The sequence below is a fragment of the Astyanax mexicanus genome, chromosome 23 (genome assembly GCF_023375975.1).
Source record: "Astyanax mexicanus isolate ESR-SI-001 chromosome 23, AstMex3_surface, whole genome shotgun sequence".
NCBI lineage: Eukaryota > Metazoa > Chordata > Actinopteri > Characiformes > Acestrorhamphidae > Astyanax > Astyanax mexicanus.
In genome coordinates, this window is record NC_064430.1 from 5,342,501 (window position 1) to 5,359,816 (window position 17,316).

The 17,316-nt window shown below is 38.6% G+C and overlaps 1 protein-coding gene and 1 long non-coding RNA gene across 9 annotated transcripts in view; both read left to right on the plus strand.

Moving 5' to 3' along the window:
• The window catches only part of pias1a (protein inhibitor of activated STAT, 1a), a 77,870-nt gene that overhangs the window by 36,351 nt on the left and 24,203 nt on the right, over positions 1 to 17,316 (plus strand). The gene's annotated exons all lie outside the window — the stretch shown is intronic.
• LOC125787149 (uncharacterized) lies at positions 8,561 to 12,636 on the plus strand. 8 transcript variants are annotated; one of them, XR_007429077.1, is made up of 4 exons: positions 8,561 to 9,170; positions 9,264 to 9,387; positions 9,481 to 9,542; positions 9,605 to 12,636. It is a non-coding gene; the product is annotated as an uncharacterized LOC125787149 (long non-coding RNA). The 8 variants fall into 8 exon arrangements; XR_007429083.1 differs by having other exon boundaries at positions 9,636 to 12,636; XR_007429081.1 differs by having other exon boundaries at positions 9,481 to 9,511.

Below are 17,316 nucleotides of genomic sequence, written 5' to 3' on the forward strand. Positions count from 1 at the left end.
CTCTCTCTCTCTCTCTCTCTCTCTCTCTCTCCCCTACGTTTTATTTTTTTTGTCTCAGCTCTGCATGTTTAATTTTTTCTAATCATTATCCTCATTATTCTGTTCTCGTTAGAGCTATTAGCTCTCCATGCATATATTACTCATTATCTCAATCAATGTCATTTACCCTGGGAGGGACGGCCTCTTCAGTCAGGATTTAAATGCTTCTATAATTGAACTCGGGTGGTGAATAAGGCGAGGTTAGAACAGCGCTGATATGAAAATTCTGGACGAGTGACCGTGATCAGTATTTCCATATTCTGTATATGAATGAGGAGCTTAGGCTGTGTGATCAGGACTGAACTTAATGCTAAAACTAAATACATTATTGGATTTTAGTTTTGGGATTTTAGTGAAAAGAGAAATAAAAGAACAGATGTAAAAGCTGCAGTAGAGCCACTGTCTGCACCAATGAAACACAATTTGCTCAGACTTAAAGACTTAAAGTTTTTTTACTATAGCTTTTTTTGTCTCAGATCAACAAAAACAGGAACCTTGGTTTAGATTTTTAGGTGTAAAAACACCCTTAAAAATCCTTCAAATCCCTTGCTTTTATGACCGTTCATTTTTACTAGTCAATTCAATTAAATCAATCAATAAACCTCTTATGTAAACCCAAAATACATAGAGGGCAGAGAAGACACAGAAGATACATTTTTTTAAAAGGATATAAAACAAATAAAATAAAAATAAGAATTTTGCAGAAATCAGAAAATCAAAAGTAATAAAATTATAAGAATGCATCTACAGGTGAATAAATAAAACTAAGAACATAAAGGAGTAAAAAAAAAGCTATAACTAAAAACAATAAAAGAAACTATAAAAAGAAGTATAAATTAACCCTTAAACAAACCAAAATTCAAAAGGTTAACTAAAAAAACTCCAAAATAACTTAAAAATATGTCAAAAAATCATAATAAATAAATTAATCAAATCAACTATAACAGTGAAACAGTTAAAATTACTCACACACAAACAACATTATATATATATATAGTATTGTGCAAAAGTTTTAGGCACCAAAGCAAATTACACTAATCCATTTATCTCAGCAATATGAGTGTTTTTATCTAAAAAAAAAAAGCCCCACATATGATTTGAACAGATGCAGATAAACATAAACAAAGTAAAATGTAACAAGGAAATTTTTAACTAAGTATGTTACAGTATATCCTTTGAGCCAAACTGAAGAACAAAGCTTATACACGTCTCCTAAGACAGCATGTGTATATTATGTTCAGTTCCGTCAGCAGCTCACCTGATTTACCAAATTTACCAAAAATTTACCAAACCAGGTGTTGATTAGTATAATGAAAACTATAAATAACTTTTTGCCATTTTGTATAATTGCTGTTTGTATTTATTGTAATGCTGTAATGTGTTTTACTGAGCATTTGCACATTTGCACAATACTGTATATTACCATTTTTGGACAGATCTTTTGCAGATATTTGGCGAACCCCTAGTTTATGAAGCTTAATGTAAATCTTGTTGTTTATAGCAGTCGTCTATATACACTAATAAGCCTTTTCACAGTGAGATACACTCACACTAAACCAGAAAACATGACCATATAAGGAAGTATTGAAGCTCTCTGTAATGACCATGTTGCTTTAGAGTGGGTCCTGTGCGCAGGTTTATAATAATTGCTGGTAAAAAGCAGATCTAGTGTATATTCAGGAGCCACACCAACAGGTTGAATAATGAGCCGTCAGGTAGAGGGGGAGTTCTCTCTGCATGGCAGAATTAAGGGGTATGAAGTAAATCAATAGTAAGACATGAAAATGAGGCCACTGTTTGAACATAGAAGTAGGAGCTTTAGGGATACACACACACACACACACACACACTCACGCGGGGGTATAAAGACTGGAAGGAATTTTTATTAGCATGCATGGACGGATTACACAACATCCTGAGCAGTGTTTTCATTAAGATGAATGATCTCACGTAGGCTTTGTGCGTGCGTGAACACAGGAACACCCATTGTATGCTGGAGACTGTATTATATTCATATATACGTGTGCACAAATGCACAGCTTGTCTATTCCCTGAGAAATAGAAACATACTGCCAGTAGAATAAGAGTCCAATTATAAGATGCTAACAATAAAAATAATAGTAATAGGAATAATAGTACTGTATTTTTCACATTATAAGTCGCACCTTATTATAAGGCACATTAAGCGACACTAGTAAGAAGAACAGGGGTGTCACCATGTTTTCCTTCTAATTCAGCAGCACTAACTAAGTTAAATAAAGCTTAGCTAAGTAAACAGAATTGTAACTCTTAAAAACAAAAAAAAACAACTTTTAAAGTGAAACAAGTGCTGGATGTTAATCTACACAGATTTCTCTCCTGAAAACTGTTTATTTGGGTGAGTAAATCACTTCCGTTTATTTACAGTAAGCTTAGATTTCCAGATTTCCACTAAGGCTAGGTGCAGCAGCATTAGTATTAGCGGCTAACTGCTAGCGCTAGTAAATGCAACCCGACAGCACTACACTGAGGTTTTTGAGTGTGCCTTATAGTGCAAAAAGGCACACTGTCCAAGCTGCTTGAGGTCTAGTGTGAAGTTTCCACCAATCAGTGATGGTTTGGAGAGACATGTCATCTGCTGGTGTTGATCCACTGCACTTCATGCTTCCCTCTACTGACAACTTTTATGGAGATGTGAATTTTATTTTCCAGCAGGCCTGGCACACTGCTTAAACACTGATTTTTGGGTTTTTTATTGGCTGTAAGCCATAATCATCAACAATATAGAAATAAATGCTTAGAATAGATCACTCTGTGAATTCTGCCGTGATTTGATCAGCCGTGGTTTTATGTTTTTTGGATACAATCCGGGTTAGCACCCGAACATCCCTTTCAGACAGCTTCCTCTTACAGCGTCCACAGTTAATCCTGTTGGATGTGGTTGGTCCTTCTTGGTGGTATGCTGACATTACCCTGGATACCGTGGCTCTTGATGCATCACAAAGACTTGGTCACAGATGCGCCAGCAAGACGTGCACCAACAATTTGTCCTCTTTTGAACTCTGGTATGTCACCCATAATGTTGTGTGCATTGTAATAATTAGAGTATAACTGTGCTCTTACCCTGCTAATTGAACCTTCACACTCTGCTCTTACTGGTGCAATGTGCAGTTAATGTAGATTGGCCACCAGGCTGCTCCAATTTAGCCATGAAACCTCCCATATAAATATGAATTTAACATTTTGAACTAAATTACTAAAAATAACTTTTCAATCATATTATCATTTTTGAGATGCACTAGTAAGTGCAGATTAACCAGCTTTTTGTCTTGAGTTGACCGAAGCAAACAATGCCTCCCAGAATAAGTTTCAGAATCTTGTCAGACTAGACGCAGGCGATGCAGCACACTCTGTTCTCTCGGTCATAAGTACAGTCTTCATATGTACAGCCAGTCCTGCACACACTGTGCCAACTAAAATACTACTTACCTCTCCCACTGAGCACCGAACACACACCTCCAGCCCCCTCTGAACCGACCTATCAGCAGCCAGACCACACTTAATCTCTTTCAGCGTAAAAATAGTCATTAACTCCTGCATCATACACTACAACTCCATATTAACCCAATCAACTGTCTGCTCTGAGCCTGCAAACACAAAACACACGTCTGTGTGCACTCACACACACACACACACACACACACACGCACACACAAACCACAAACAAAAGAAGAGCAAAACAAAAGCATAATTGAAGGAGCTCTTAAAGTACTCATTTTCCGCTTTGCTCTGAACGTGCAACAAGAATCATCCTCAGACAAAAATTCACTGAATATGTCTGATCATGGTCAGAAACTGTGAAAAAACACAGCATGCAGCTGAATTCTGGGGTTTTAAAAAGGAAAAAACACACATTTACACACCAAGAGGGGTTTTAAACCTTTATTCAGTTGATCATGGTAAAGCCTAGTGTAGGGGTGGGCGATATGGCTCTAAAATAATATCACAACATTTCAGGGTATTTTTGCGATAACGATATACTTGGCGATAAAGGAAAACTAAAATAATTAATTAATTTCAGGAATATAGTATAAGAGTATAACAGTATAATCATAATGTGGCAAAATAAATAATATAGCATAAAATAATATAATGCAGCAAAAAATACTGCAGAATATTTAGTGCATGCATAGAAACTGCAAACTAAAACAATTATACAATAAATACACCTAAAGCTTCACAGTAAATAATAGACTACTTTAAGACAGAACAGCCCTATTATCACAATATGGATTTTTAATATCATGATATTTCTGTGTCACGATATATTGTATACTATATAATATTGCCCACCCCTAGCCTAGTGCAAAGTTACTCATAGGCGGACACCAGTCTGGACCCACACAAGTTCTGTTGTGGACCAAATAAGGCTGGGCGATATGGCCATAAAATAATATCATGATATTTCAAGGTGTTTTTGTGATTTAAAAAAAAAAAAAAAAAAACTGACGATATGACAAAACATAGAATTTTTCAAAATTGATTTTAAGAATATATTTCTGCAAAAAAAACGAATTCAATATAAATATTACAGTTTCATGCATTCGTAGAAATGTTTTGTATAAAATACTACTAATAATGTAACAAAAAAAAAATAAAGCAACATATTTAATGCATGCATATAACTACAAACAAACTAAAATTACCGTATTTTTCGCACTGTAAAGTGCTCTTCTAAACTTTTAATTTTGCCAAAAATCATCAGTGTGCCTTATAATCCGGTGCACCTTATGTACGAATTCTACCAGTCAGGTATTAAGCACTGCTGGAGCAGTATTAGCATTAGCTGCCAAGTAAAGTAAGCACTAGCCCTTTCACAGTTCAGAGGTGAGTATATCAGACTGTAGTCTACGTGTTTACCATGTTAAAACAAGCTACATGGTACGAACCGCTATCTAATGTTGCCCTGGCTTACTAGAACACTTCCTCAGTTCCTCAGGTGTAGCACTAACGGGTGGCATTTACTAGCACTAACTGCGGCTAACATTAGCGATTAGCTGCTAATGCTGCTGCAACCAGCCTTAGTGGAAATCTGGAAATGTAAGCTTACTGTAAATAAACTAAAGCGCTTAACTCACCCAAACAAACAGTTTCAGGAGAGAAATCTGTGTAGATTATCATTCTTTTTTTTAAGAATTATAGTTTTGTTTACTTAACTTAGCTTTACATCTTTACTTATCTTAATTAACCCCCCCACCCCCACCAACACCACCCAGCGGCAAGACCTGATAAATTAGAAGGGAATCATGGCAACACCCCTGTTCCTTACTAGTGTTGCATAATGTGCCTTATAATCCGGTGCGCTTTGCAATGCGAAAAATATGGTAAATAGCCAAACAAACACAAAACCGGCTACTTTCATGAATATTGCTATTATCACGATATGGCATAATTGAGTTTTTTTTTTTTTTTTTTTTTTTCATTAGTTGCCAACTATTTTAACAATTATTTTAATCGATTTTAATTGATTATTTGTTGCAGCCCTAGAATCTGTAGTAGACCTTCTTTGGCTTTACTAAAAGACTCATTTAACACACCTTCATGTTTATAACAGTGTTTGAAGTTAAACTGAACAAGCCTTGTGTTCCCAATTTAACATCTGTTTCAGCAACGGGTGGGTGCACCCTAGAGCTGAACTCACTATTCCTAATTAGAAGGGATGTCCTGATCGTTTTCGACCATGTAGTCTATTACAGAATTACAGTAATAAAGGTGTAAAATGCCTGATTATGTTTTATTTTACTGAAACTTTGACATTTTGATGTCCAAATGTTTGTGGACACTGCTTATGAATTCTACTTTAAAATGCATGCATTGCTGTTTAGACCAGGGGTGTCCAAACTTTTTTTGTTGGGGGCCAGAAGGAGAAATATATTTGAAGTCACGGGCCACGCTCACTTTTTTCCTGATTATTTCATTTACACACCATTGTACTTGGCTTACTATCTTTATCTTTGACTGTGTTTTGTAAACTAGGATTTTTCAAATTGATGTTTAATTTCATGATGTCTCTTAATACTAAACTCCTTAATTATGGCAACTTTAAGACTCTTTTGCCCATTTTTCTGTGTAGCCGTAGAAGTATTACCATGATGGTTAATGATAGTTGGTGCTTCATCCAGTTCTTTAGGAACGAGTTTTTACTGATTGCAATCAGATCCTCACAGCAATACTTCTTCATAATCTTGTAGAAAGTTTTCTCTGTACATTAGAGACAGTAGCTCCAACAAAAGCAGGATTTTCCCACTTTTTAATGCCCCCAAATTCAGAATAAACACTGAAATAGCAGTACTTTAGTCCACATAGTGCATGTGTTTAATCTGTGTTTAATCTGTGTTTAATGTGTGTAGAGTTGAGCTGAGTTTAAGGCTGAGGTTTGTACCTTTCATGAGACTCAAAGGGAAACACAGGCCTTCACTCCCACTCTGCATCCGATTGTAAAAACACATCAGATGGCAGAGACTGCACTGCTATTTATAGCTCCGGCTCAAACAGGGAGGGAGCAATCTCTCTCTCTCTCTCTTTCTCTCTCTCTCTCTTTCTCTCTCTTTCTCTCTCTCTCTCTCTCTCTCTCTCTCTCTTTCTCTTTCCCGCTCTCTCATCCGGTCATTTATTTACTCTCTCTCTCTCTCTCTCTCTCACCCTCACCCAATAATTTATTTTTTCTCTCTCTCTCTCTCTCTCTCTTTCACCCTCACCCAATAATTTATTTTTTCTCTCTCTCTCTCTCTCTCTCTTTCACCCTCACCCAATAATTTATTTTTTATCTCTCTCTCTCTCTCTCTCTCTCTCTCTCTCTTTCCTGCTCTCACTCTTTCTGTAGTTACTCTCCCTCACTTCTCTCTCTCTCCATCTCTCACCCAATCATTTATTAACTCTCTCTCAATTCAAATTGGCTTTATTAGCATGACTATTTAAAAAAAAACAATGTTGCCAAAGCACACAAATATCAAAACCGAACCTATAGTGAAACAACGATGAAACATAAACATCAATTAATTAAAGAAATAATAATAATAATAATAATAATAATAATAATAATAATAATAAAAAAATCACAATAATAATAATGATAACAATGATGATAATAGTAAAAACAACAATAGTAATAACAATAGTAATAATAAAAAAAATATAGTGATTATAATGATCAAGTATAATAATATTAACAGTTGTTTATTAGGGGAGTTACTCACTGTCCTTCAGGCGGTGACAAGTCTCTCTCTCTTTTTCTCTCCTCTCTCTCCCTCTCTCACCCAGTCATTTATTTATTCTCTCTCTCCTCCCTCTCTCTCTTTCCTGCTCTCACTCTTTCTGTAGTTACTCTCCCTCACTTCTCTCTCTCTCCATCTCTCACCCAGTCATTTATTTACTCTCTCTCTTTTTCTCTCCTCTGTCTCCCTCTCTCACCCAATCATTTATTTTTCATCTCTCTCTTATTCTCTCTCTTTCTCTCTCTCTCTCTCTCTCTCTCTCTCTCTCTCTCCCTCTCTCTGTATCTACTCTCCCTTACTCACCCAGTCATTTATTCTCTCTCTCTGTATCTACTCTCTCTCCCTCTCTTTTTCTCACTCAGTCATTTTCTCTCCCTCTCTTTTTCCTCTCTCTCCCGATCTCTCACCCAATCATTTTACTCTCGCTCGCTCTCTCTCTCCTCCTTCTCTCTCTGTATCTACTCTCTCTCTCTCAGTTTCCAGTCACCTATTTGCTCTCTCCCTCCCTCTCTTTGGCCGGCTTGCTCTATCTCATTTTATTTCTGGGGGATGAGAGAGCTCTCTCTCTCTCTCTTTCTCTCTCACTCACCCACTCCTTCACTGTCATTTATTCTCTCTCTTACTCTCCCACTCCATCTCTCTCTCCCACTCTCTCTTGCTGCTCTTCTGTCTCACTGCCCGTTTCTGTCGCTTGCTTGCTCTCCCCCCTCTCTCTCTCTCTCTTTCTGCCCATCCTTTCCTCCCTCACTCACTCAGTCATTTAATTACTCCCGCCCCCCTCTTTCCACCTCTCTCTCTCTCCCCCCCTCACTCGCTCATTCAGTCAGTTATTTACTCTTCATCTTTCCATCTATCTCACCCCCTGTCTTTCTCTCTCTTTTACTCTCACTCATTCACTCACTTCCCCCCCACCTAATTGTGTGTGTGTGTGTGTGTGTGCACACCTGCTTTGGCCTTTCTATAGTAAGGCCTTGGTGAACAGTCCATATGTGAATTGAGAGTAATTACCTCCATAACAGCACCTGTGAGACTCACTCACTTCCTCTCTCTCTCTCTCTCTCTCTCTCTCTCTTTCTCCCTTTATCTCTCTCTTTCTTTCTCTCTCTCTCTCTCTCTCTCTCTAACACACATATATAATTTTGACATCACTGAAGGGCATAGATAAGCTGTCTGCCCTTGACAGATATCACAATTTTGTTTTTCATGTATATAAATATATATATATGTGTGTGTGTGTGTGTATAGTGCATGCATGAAAACATGAGAGAGAGAGAGAGAGAGAGAGAATAAAACAGAGCTGCAATGCTTTGATTGTATGATGTGATGCTTTGGCTGCAGTGCTGTGTGTTGAGGCAGGTAAGATAGGGGTATGTACTGTATGAGTGTATGAGCGAGAGATGAGGTGGAATAAGACGTAGAGATATATGATAGAGATGACAGCCAGACAAAGAAAGGTGCACAATATGCAGAGAGAGAAAGATGGGAAAAGAAAGAGAGGAATGGAGGTTAGGTGGAGGGGAAAGATCAAGGTGAAATAAAGAGAAAGCCAGAATAAAAAAGAGGCAAAGAGGGTAATAGGAGGTATAAAGGTGAAGTAGAGGAGAATGAGACTGAGGTATAGACAAAGTAATAAAGGTGGAGTCGAGAGAGAAAAACCTAGAAAATAAAGAGGTGGAGAGAAAGATGGGATGGAAAGGTAGAGGGGAAAGAGATAAAACAGGTTAAGAGCAACACAAAGTATACAGAGAGTTGATGTAGAGAGGAAGCAATGGAGAGAATGATGAGGTAGAGAAGAAGCAATGGAGAGAATGATGAGGTAGAGAAGAAGCAATGGAGAGAATGATGAGGTAGAGAAGAAGCAATGGAGAGAATGATGAGGTGGAGAAGAAGCAATGGAGAGAATGATGAGGTAGAGAGGAAGCAATGGAGAAAATGGTGAGGTAGAGAGGAAGCAATGAAGAGAATGATGAGGTAGAGAAGAAGCAATGGAGAGAATGATGAGGTAGAGAAGAAGCAATGGAGAGAATGATGAGGTAGAGAAGAAGCAATGGAGAGAATGATGAGGTAGAGAAGAAGCAATGGAGAGAATGATGAGGTGGAGAAGAAGCAATGGAGAGAATGATGAGGTAGAGAGGAAGCAATGGAGAAAATGGTGAGGTAGAGAGGAAGCAATGAAGAGAATGATGAGGTAGAGAAGAAGCAATGGAGAGAATGATGAGGTAGAGAAGAAGCAATGGAGAGAATGATGAGGTAGAGAAGAAGCAATGGAGAGAATGATGAGGTAGAGAGGAAGCAATGGAGAGAATGATGAGGTAGAGAGGAAGCAATGGAGAGAATGATGAGGTAGAGAGGAAGCAATGGAGAGAATGATGAGGTAGAGAAGAAGCAATGGAGAGAATGATGAGGTAGAGGAGAAATGATTAAGAGAATAATGAGGTAGAGAGGAAACAATGGAGAGAACGATGAGGTAGAGAAGAAGCAATGGAGAGAATGATGAGGTAGAGAAGAAGCAATGGAGAAAACAATAAGGTATATAGAGGGGTGAGGTAGAGGAGAAATGATGAAGAGAATGTTGGGGTAGAGAAGAACCAGTGGAGAGAATAATAAGGTATGTAGATGGTAAGGTACAGGGAAAAGAGGTTGTAAAAACAAGAAGAGGTATAGATGTGAGAAAAAGACAATGATTTGGAAAAAAGAGATAGAAGAGAGGAAAAGGAGAGAATGATGAGGTATATAAAGAGGTAAGGTAGAGGAGAAAGATACAAAAAGAGGTAGAAAGGCGAGGAAAAGAATGAGAAAAAAATATAGAGAGGTGAGGTATAGGAGAAGAGCTGAAGAAAAGATTATATATCTAGAGAGGAGAGGTAGAGGAGAAGAGATGGAAAGATGGATGAGGTATGTAGAGAAGTGAGGTAGAGGAGAAGCAATGTAGTAAAGGATAAAGTATTTAGAGGGGTGAGGTAAAGAGGAAAAAGGTTTCGATAACAAGAAAAGGTAGAGATGTGAGGAACAGTAAAGGAAAAGATAGAAAGAATTGGAAAATAGAAGAGGAAAGGTGAAGAAAACAAGATGAGGTATATACTGTAGAAAAGTGACATTGAAGTGAAGTGAAGTTGATGGAGAGAATGATGAGGAATAAAGAGAGGTGAGGTAGAGGATGAGTGATGGAGACTGGTGAGGTAAAGAGGAAGTATGTGAGAACAAGAAGAGATGTAAAAAAGAAAAAGACTGAGCAAATAAAGAGGTGAGGTAGAGGAGAAGAGATGTAGAAAAGTTTAGGTATCTAGAGAAGTGAGATAAAGGAGTAGAGATGGAGAGAAGGATGAGGTATGTAGTGAGGTGAACAGGCAGAAGAGGTGAAAAGAAAAAGATATAATGTCGGATAAGAGCACGAAAGAGTGCAGGAAAAATAACTTGTAGAGAGAAATAAAGAAACGAATGAATGAAATGAAAGGGAGATGAATGTCAGTAATACCCGGTAATTGAATTGAACTGTAGGAACTCTCTGAGCTGAGTTTATGCTCAGTGGATTTTTTGGTAAATAATAATTTTCAGTATTGCTTTAAATGAAAAAGCTAATTTGGCTCCGTCTGAGAAAATATGACCCTGACAAATCATCGGTCTGAACTGCTGTTCTTACTTCTTCTTTCATCATTTAGAAATATGTGTTTGTTATTATTTGTTTTAAAGCGTAAATCTGTGAAGTTGTAGATTCGCCCTTCTTTTTAACTAAATACAAAAGCTAACTAAACTGAAATGAACCCAGATGTGTAACAGAGAGAGAGAGAGAGAGAACGAAGCAGAGGATGAGAGAGACAAAAGGGTGAGGTAGAGAAAGAATAGTGAGGCATAGCCAGAGAGAGAGAGAGATTGTGTTGCAGTAGCTCAGGTTATTTTAGGCTACTCTCACCTACAGAAGATTACAGTGCATAAGAGGACTCACTATTAAAGGAACTCAGCTGGATCTTCTCTCCCTCAGATCGACTCACTCTATACACTCTGTATATTCCCTGTGGAAGAGAGGGTTGAGTGTGTGCATGTGTGCATGTGTATGTGTTGAGTTTGCAGCTAAATGTCAGATGCTACTGATGCAATAACAGCTTTATTTATTTTAAGTCGTGTGGAGAATTTAGGACACCCCATGAAAACATTTCTTTTTAATATATTATTATTATTCATTTTACATTTTACAACTTATAGCTAATTTACATGAAACTCCTTCACTTTGTGTTTTATTATATATAAGCTCCATTTCTCAAAACTGTTCAGATTACAAATTAGACTTAAAAATTCATATGCTTAAATATGTTAAAGTGGCAGTCCCCATAATTTTGTTTCTAAACTGAAAGCAGAAGCATTTCTGAGTATAGAATAGACAAAATATGGTGTTTAATGGCCTAATGGCCATCCCTACGCATAATTACGTACTTTAAAAGCCTCTAAAAGAGGATCCGGCTCAGTTTTACTGAACGCGAGCAGCTGGTGGAGCAATGGAGACTTCAGAAGGGGGGAAACTCAGAGCTCAGTAGCTCCTCCATTCACTCATAGTAAAAACAAAGAAACGAAGGAGTAGTGCTGGACGATATGGCCAAAATTCATATCACAATATATTCCTTAAATTTCGGTCGATACGATATAATTTCGATATTGATATAAATACTTTGAAGGCCTCAGAAAACTGCTAAGAAGCCCTGCAATCCCTGCAGCACTGCAAATTTAAATTATTATATAACTGTGTATTTGCACTTTTTGTATTGCTGGCATCAGATACCCTCATTATATGCACATCTATCTATCTATCTATCTATCTATCTATCTATCTATCTATCTATCTATCTATCTATCTATCTATCTATCTATCTATCTATCTATCTATCTATCTATCTATCTATCTATCTATCTATCTATCTATCTATCTATCTATCTATCTATCTATCTATCTATCTATCTAATGGAAATCTGTACCTACTACTGTCTGAAAATTTAATTTAAGACATTGAAACCTCCTTTCACAAAAACTGTAATACTTTAGAAATAAAAAGTAGTCAAAATAAATGAATGCTCAATATTATTTGCATATAGCAAAATAATAACATGACATCCCTGTCAAACATAAGCCTATATAACTATTACCAATAAAAATAACTTTAAATTACAACAGAGGCAGAGCTTTTTGTTCTTTGTGAACAAATTTAACAGATTAAAACAAGTGTTTCAACTAGGATATAGAATACAATAAGCCTTTATAAATAAAGCGACAAGATTTTCCCGTCAAATAAACAAACCTACAGGCTTTATCAACTATGAATAACTTAGTTACAACATAAGCTATAAAAGTGCTTCAGTAAGTATAAGAAAAATATTGTATGTAGTGGAGTTGCTTGAAGTTGTGGAACAGATTAGATGTATTAACATTACCGCTGCTGGTCGGCTGCACTCTCCGGCACAATTTGCAGCAAAGCGGCAAGGGAGCGGACCCGCGGCCGGCCTCGAGGACCCGCGGCCGAGCGAGCGGACCCGCGAGCGTTCCCGCGGCCGGCCTCGAGGATCCGGGGCCGACCGAATCGAGTCTACCTTAGCCTTGGATCCGCTCGTCCCGGCTCCGTTTGGCTCCAGCGCGAGACATATGTGCTGCGTAGCGAAGCGGACCCGAGCCTAGCCATTTTAACCTAGCCTTGCCTAGCCTAGCCTATTTGGCTACGTGCCTGTGTGGTTACGTCATCACGCACTGACGTAGCCCAGCTACTGGGCCGGATGTGTTGAGATCTGCGGCGAGCTGACGCCAGTAAAAAACGCCTGTCCGTGATTCTAATACATATCGATATACCACAAAACTGATATCACCGTTATTGAAACATTTCTTATCGCGATAAATACCGATATCGAATTATTGTCCAGGCCTACGAAGGAGTGAAGTTTCTGACTGAGCGCTCTCTCTCTCTCTCTCTCTCTCTCTGACTGAACATAACCTGGAATCGGATTCATCCGCTCTGAAAGGAGACCGCATCACACCCACCCAGTTTAAAATTGATTCTTCCACATGCTCGGTGCTAAATTACCCATTCTTACCAGAGACGTACCTAAATACCTTAAATCCCAAAACTTACAGAGATCAGCTTTTAAAAGGGTTTTAATAGCATATCCTAATATTTTATAGCACATTTATCTTTGAGGACAGATCTGTACACTCTTGGTGAGATTTTAATCTCAGTGTCTTCATGAGGGAGAGTCACCTGGAATAGTTTTCTCAGCATCTTGAAGGAAGGAGTTCCTGGAGGTGCTGAACAATAGCTGCTGCTTTTCTTTCCTTCACGCTGTGAAGCTCCAGCTCATCCCAATTAAATCACCTCAAATCACCATCTCAGTTCATCAGGTTTAGATCAGGGGATTAATGTGGAGGAATAACACTTTTTTTTCTTAAATATTTTTTAATCACCTTGTAGGCGATTGTAAGAGCTTTGAATTTGATGCGAGCATCAACTGGTAGCCAATGGAGCTCAATGAGCAGCGGGGTGACGTGCCCGTTTTGGCTGGTTGAAGACCAGACGTGCTGCTGCGTTCTGGATCATTTGGAGTGGTTTTACTACACAGGACGGGAGGCCAGTTAGCAGGGCATTGCAGTAGTCGAGGCGTGAGATGACGACCGCTTGCACCAGGAGTTGGGTGGCCTGTTGCGTCAAGAACGGTCTAATTTTTCGGATGTTATAGAGCGCAAAGCGGCAGGACCGAGCAACTGAGGCCACATGGTGCGTGAAGGAGAGTTGGTCATCAACCAGAACACCCAGGTTCCTAGCAACCTTTGTCGGTGAGAGAGAGAGAGAGTCGATACTTATAGAGAAGTTGTGTTGAAAAGATGGTTTTGCTGGTATAACCAGAAGTTCAGTCTTTGAGAGATTTAATTGAAGGTGATGCTCCTTCATCCATGAGGATATGTCAGAGAGACACTGCAATATCCATGCAGAGATTGAGTGATCTTCAGGTGAGAACGACAGGTATAGCTGGGTGTCATCAGCAAAGCAATGGTAGGAAAATCCGTGTGAGCGGACAACCTGACCAAGAGAGGTGGTGTATATGGAGAAGAGAAGGGGTCCCAGTACCGAACCTTGGGGAACCCCAGTGGATAAGGAGCGGGCTGAGGACAGCTGTCCTTGCCACGACACCTTGAACGAGCTCTGTCTGATTTCCGTGTCTGCTCTTTGGTCTTCTGTTTGCTGTAATGTAAGTGGTCAGCACAGGAACACAGTACATGTAGTGCTGGAGGCTGTTTGATGATTTGCCTTTAACTTCTAGTTTTCCAGAATCTTCTCAACACAACTGTACTGGTCTAAAACAATCACTGTACTGTAGCTGTTAGAGGTTGTTTTACACTAAATTCACTCAGCAGGTAAAAAAGGCCCAACAAATCTGATCTTTTTCATAATTTGTGCCATTTGTTTGGCAGGGTGAACGACTCAAACACCGCTAAAAAACGGGCATTTTTAATTCAGATTCTGATTCAGTTTGTTGTATTGAAATAGACAGATTAAAATATATATATATATATATATATATATATATATATATATATATATATATATATATATATATATATGTATTGTCCATTAAAATTACATTATATGGACATTTTTCTTTGGCAGTCTGGCAGACAAATGCATGGAATTACAAAAATACGTAGACGAATAAATAAATAATAATAATAATAATAAAAAAAAATGCACACAGACTTTGTAGGTGTTGTAGAAAAGAAAATGAAAGGTGGGTCAACACCCACCTCTCGTCCGGGGTACAACTCCCCTACGTGTTCGTTTGATAGAGAGTCGCAGACAGGTGGAGTGAAGTTGAAAGCAAACCAAGTATTTATTACAAAGTACTGAATATTCAGGAGAACCCACACATGAAAGACCGTCTAACAGCCGTCCCAGTATAAGTTCTGACCCCCCTCTGATCTGACTCCATGTTTATACCCCAAATGACGTGAAACCTGCTGATGAGGCGTTGCTAAAATCATCTCATGTTAGCATGCGTAATTTCACGTGTTAGTACTCAAGTTTCACAGGTCTGACCGGACCACTAGTGTTTGGCCTTGATTGTGTCCAGCCGGACAGTGCGGTATTGTTTTAAGAATTGACTGGGTCCAGTCAGACAGTGTGATATTGTTCCAGTAATTAGACAGCGCCGCCCTCCGTATGTGCGCGCGTCCTCCTCCCGCTTTGGTAGGTGAAGAACTTTGCACGCACAGAGAGAAAGGCCGCACTGTTCGTCCCGAAGCCTCCTTTGTATCAATTTAGTTCATCCAGAGTGCACTAGCTGATGATTGATGGTCGTTAGTCAGAGACATGCAGTGAACGAAATGCTTCAAGCATGAGCTACACACGTCTCACAATAGATCTCATGTGTTATATGTTAATGTGTTAGTGGCGCGTGGTTAGTCCGCCATATAATAGACCCTATGTGTTAGTAAACGCCTTAAGTATCGTGTGGGTTAATTTGTCATAATAAAGTCTGTGTTAGTCACATGCCTGATCAAACAATGTTTTACTATATATGTAAAGGATATATTGTGATTATTGGTTAATCTTCTATATAAATGTGTATAAAATACACTGTGAGTAAAAATGATCAAATGTAAGGTGAGTATTGGTTAATGCATATAAATTACAAGGTTTCACACAATGATTATGTTATTATAGATACTAAGATAAGTAATCATAACTGAAAGATATTTGTCAATACACCCAAAGTGTAATAAACAGTTACTCTTCATAGGGGAATTGTCTTATGTCTAATATTCAGAAAATTCACAGCAGAAGGGACAAAAGACTTTTTGTACCCTTTATTCCTATCTAGTGGAACCTTGAGTCTTCTGCCTCTTCTGGATGGATAGGGTGATTGTAAACCTGATTTGCCTGAATTGGCTAATTGTTCCACCCATTCAGCTGCTACTCAGCTGACTAGCACATGCCTCCTCCGACACATGTGAAGTCAGACTCCACCTCTTTTCAAACTGCTGCTGATGCAGCATTGCCGAGTAGCATCACAGCGCTAACGCTCGAAGGAAAGTGCAGCGACTCGGTTCTGATACATCAGCTCACAGACGCAGCCTTGTGCTGATCGACATCATTCTAGAAGTGATGGAAGAAAGAGCGCCATCTACTGTATCCACCCAGAGAGAGCAAGGCCAATTGTGATTGTGCTCTCTCAGGGCTCCGGCAACTGATGGCAAGCTGCATGACTGGGATTCGAAGCAGCTATCTCCCGATCATAGTGGCAGTGCTTTAGACCACTGGACCACTCGGCACCACAGTCTGAATTGCCTTTGTATGCCTTGCTATGTATTGGCTATGTAGGTTCGGTATTGACAACTGTTTGCCTCCATTTATCTTACTGGTTTGGTTGACTAATAGGTTTCCATAGCAAAACATAACAAATCCAATACATATCCTATTTTTGACAATGACTCATTTGTACTCTGTCTTCAGATCCCACTGTTCTAATTGGATGGTTTTTAAGTACTGTCTCAGTTTTCTTGAAATTTGATTAAAAAAGCAGTATATTTTCTTGCTTAACGTATAGCAGCATATCACAATATATTGAATTGCAATCCCTGTATCATGATACACATTTTATCACTTAGTTCTTCTCAATACACAGCCTTATAGTGAGCTTGACTGGTGTATATCTCCTGTGATTTTGGCAAGGACGAAACTGAAACTTCATGTGAAGCGCACAGCGCAAACTGTTCAGGCAAGTGTTAGATTTGGGTCACCCTAAAAACACTAATATTTGGTAAGAATCCGATTTGGACCACTTTATCCTGCTATGTAAAGAAGGCACATACTCTCCTTTTTACAAAAGAACCACATAAACAACTTGAAATGACAATAAGACAAGGCAAGATGACACATTGTTGTAGTGGGTTGGAAGTTTGGAGATGTTAGAAGAAGAATTCAGCTACAGTCTCAGTGATGAAGTGTTTCCATTTTCCTTTCTGAATACCTGAATTTCAAACACTGAATGAGATTAC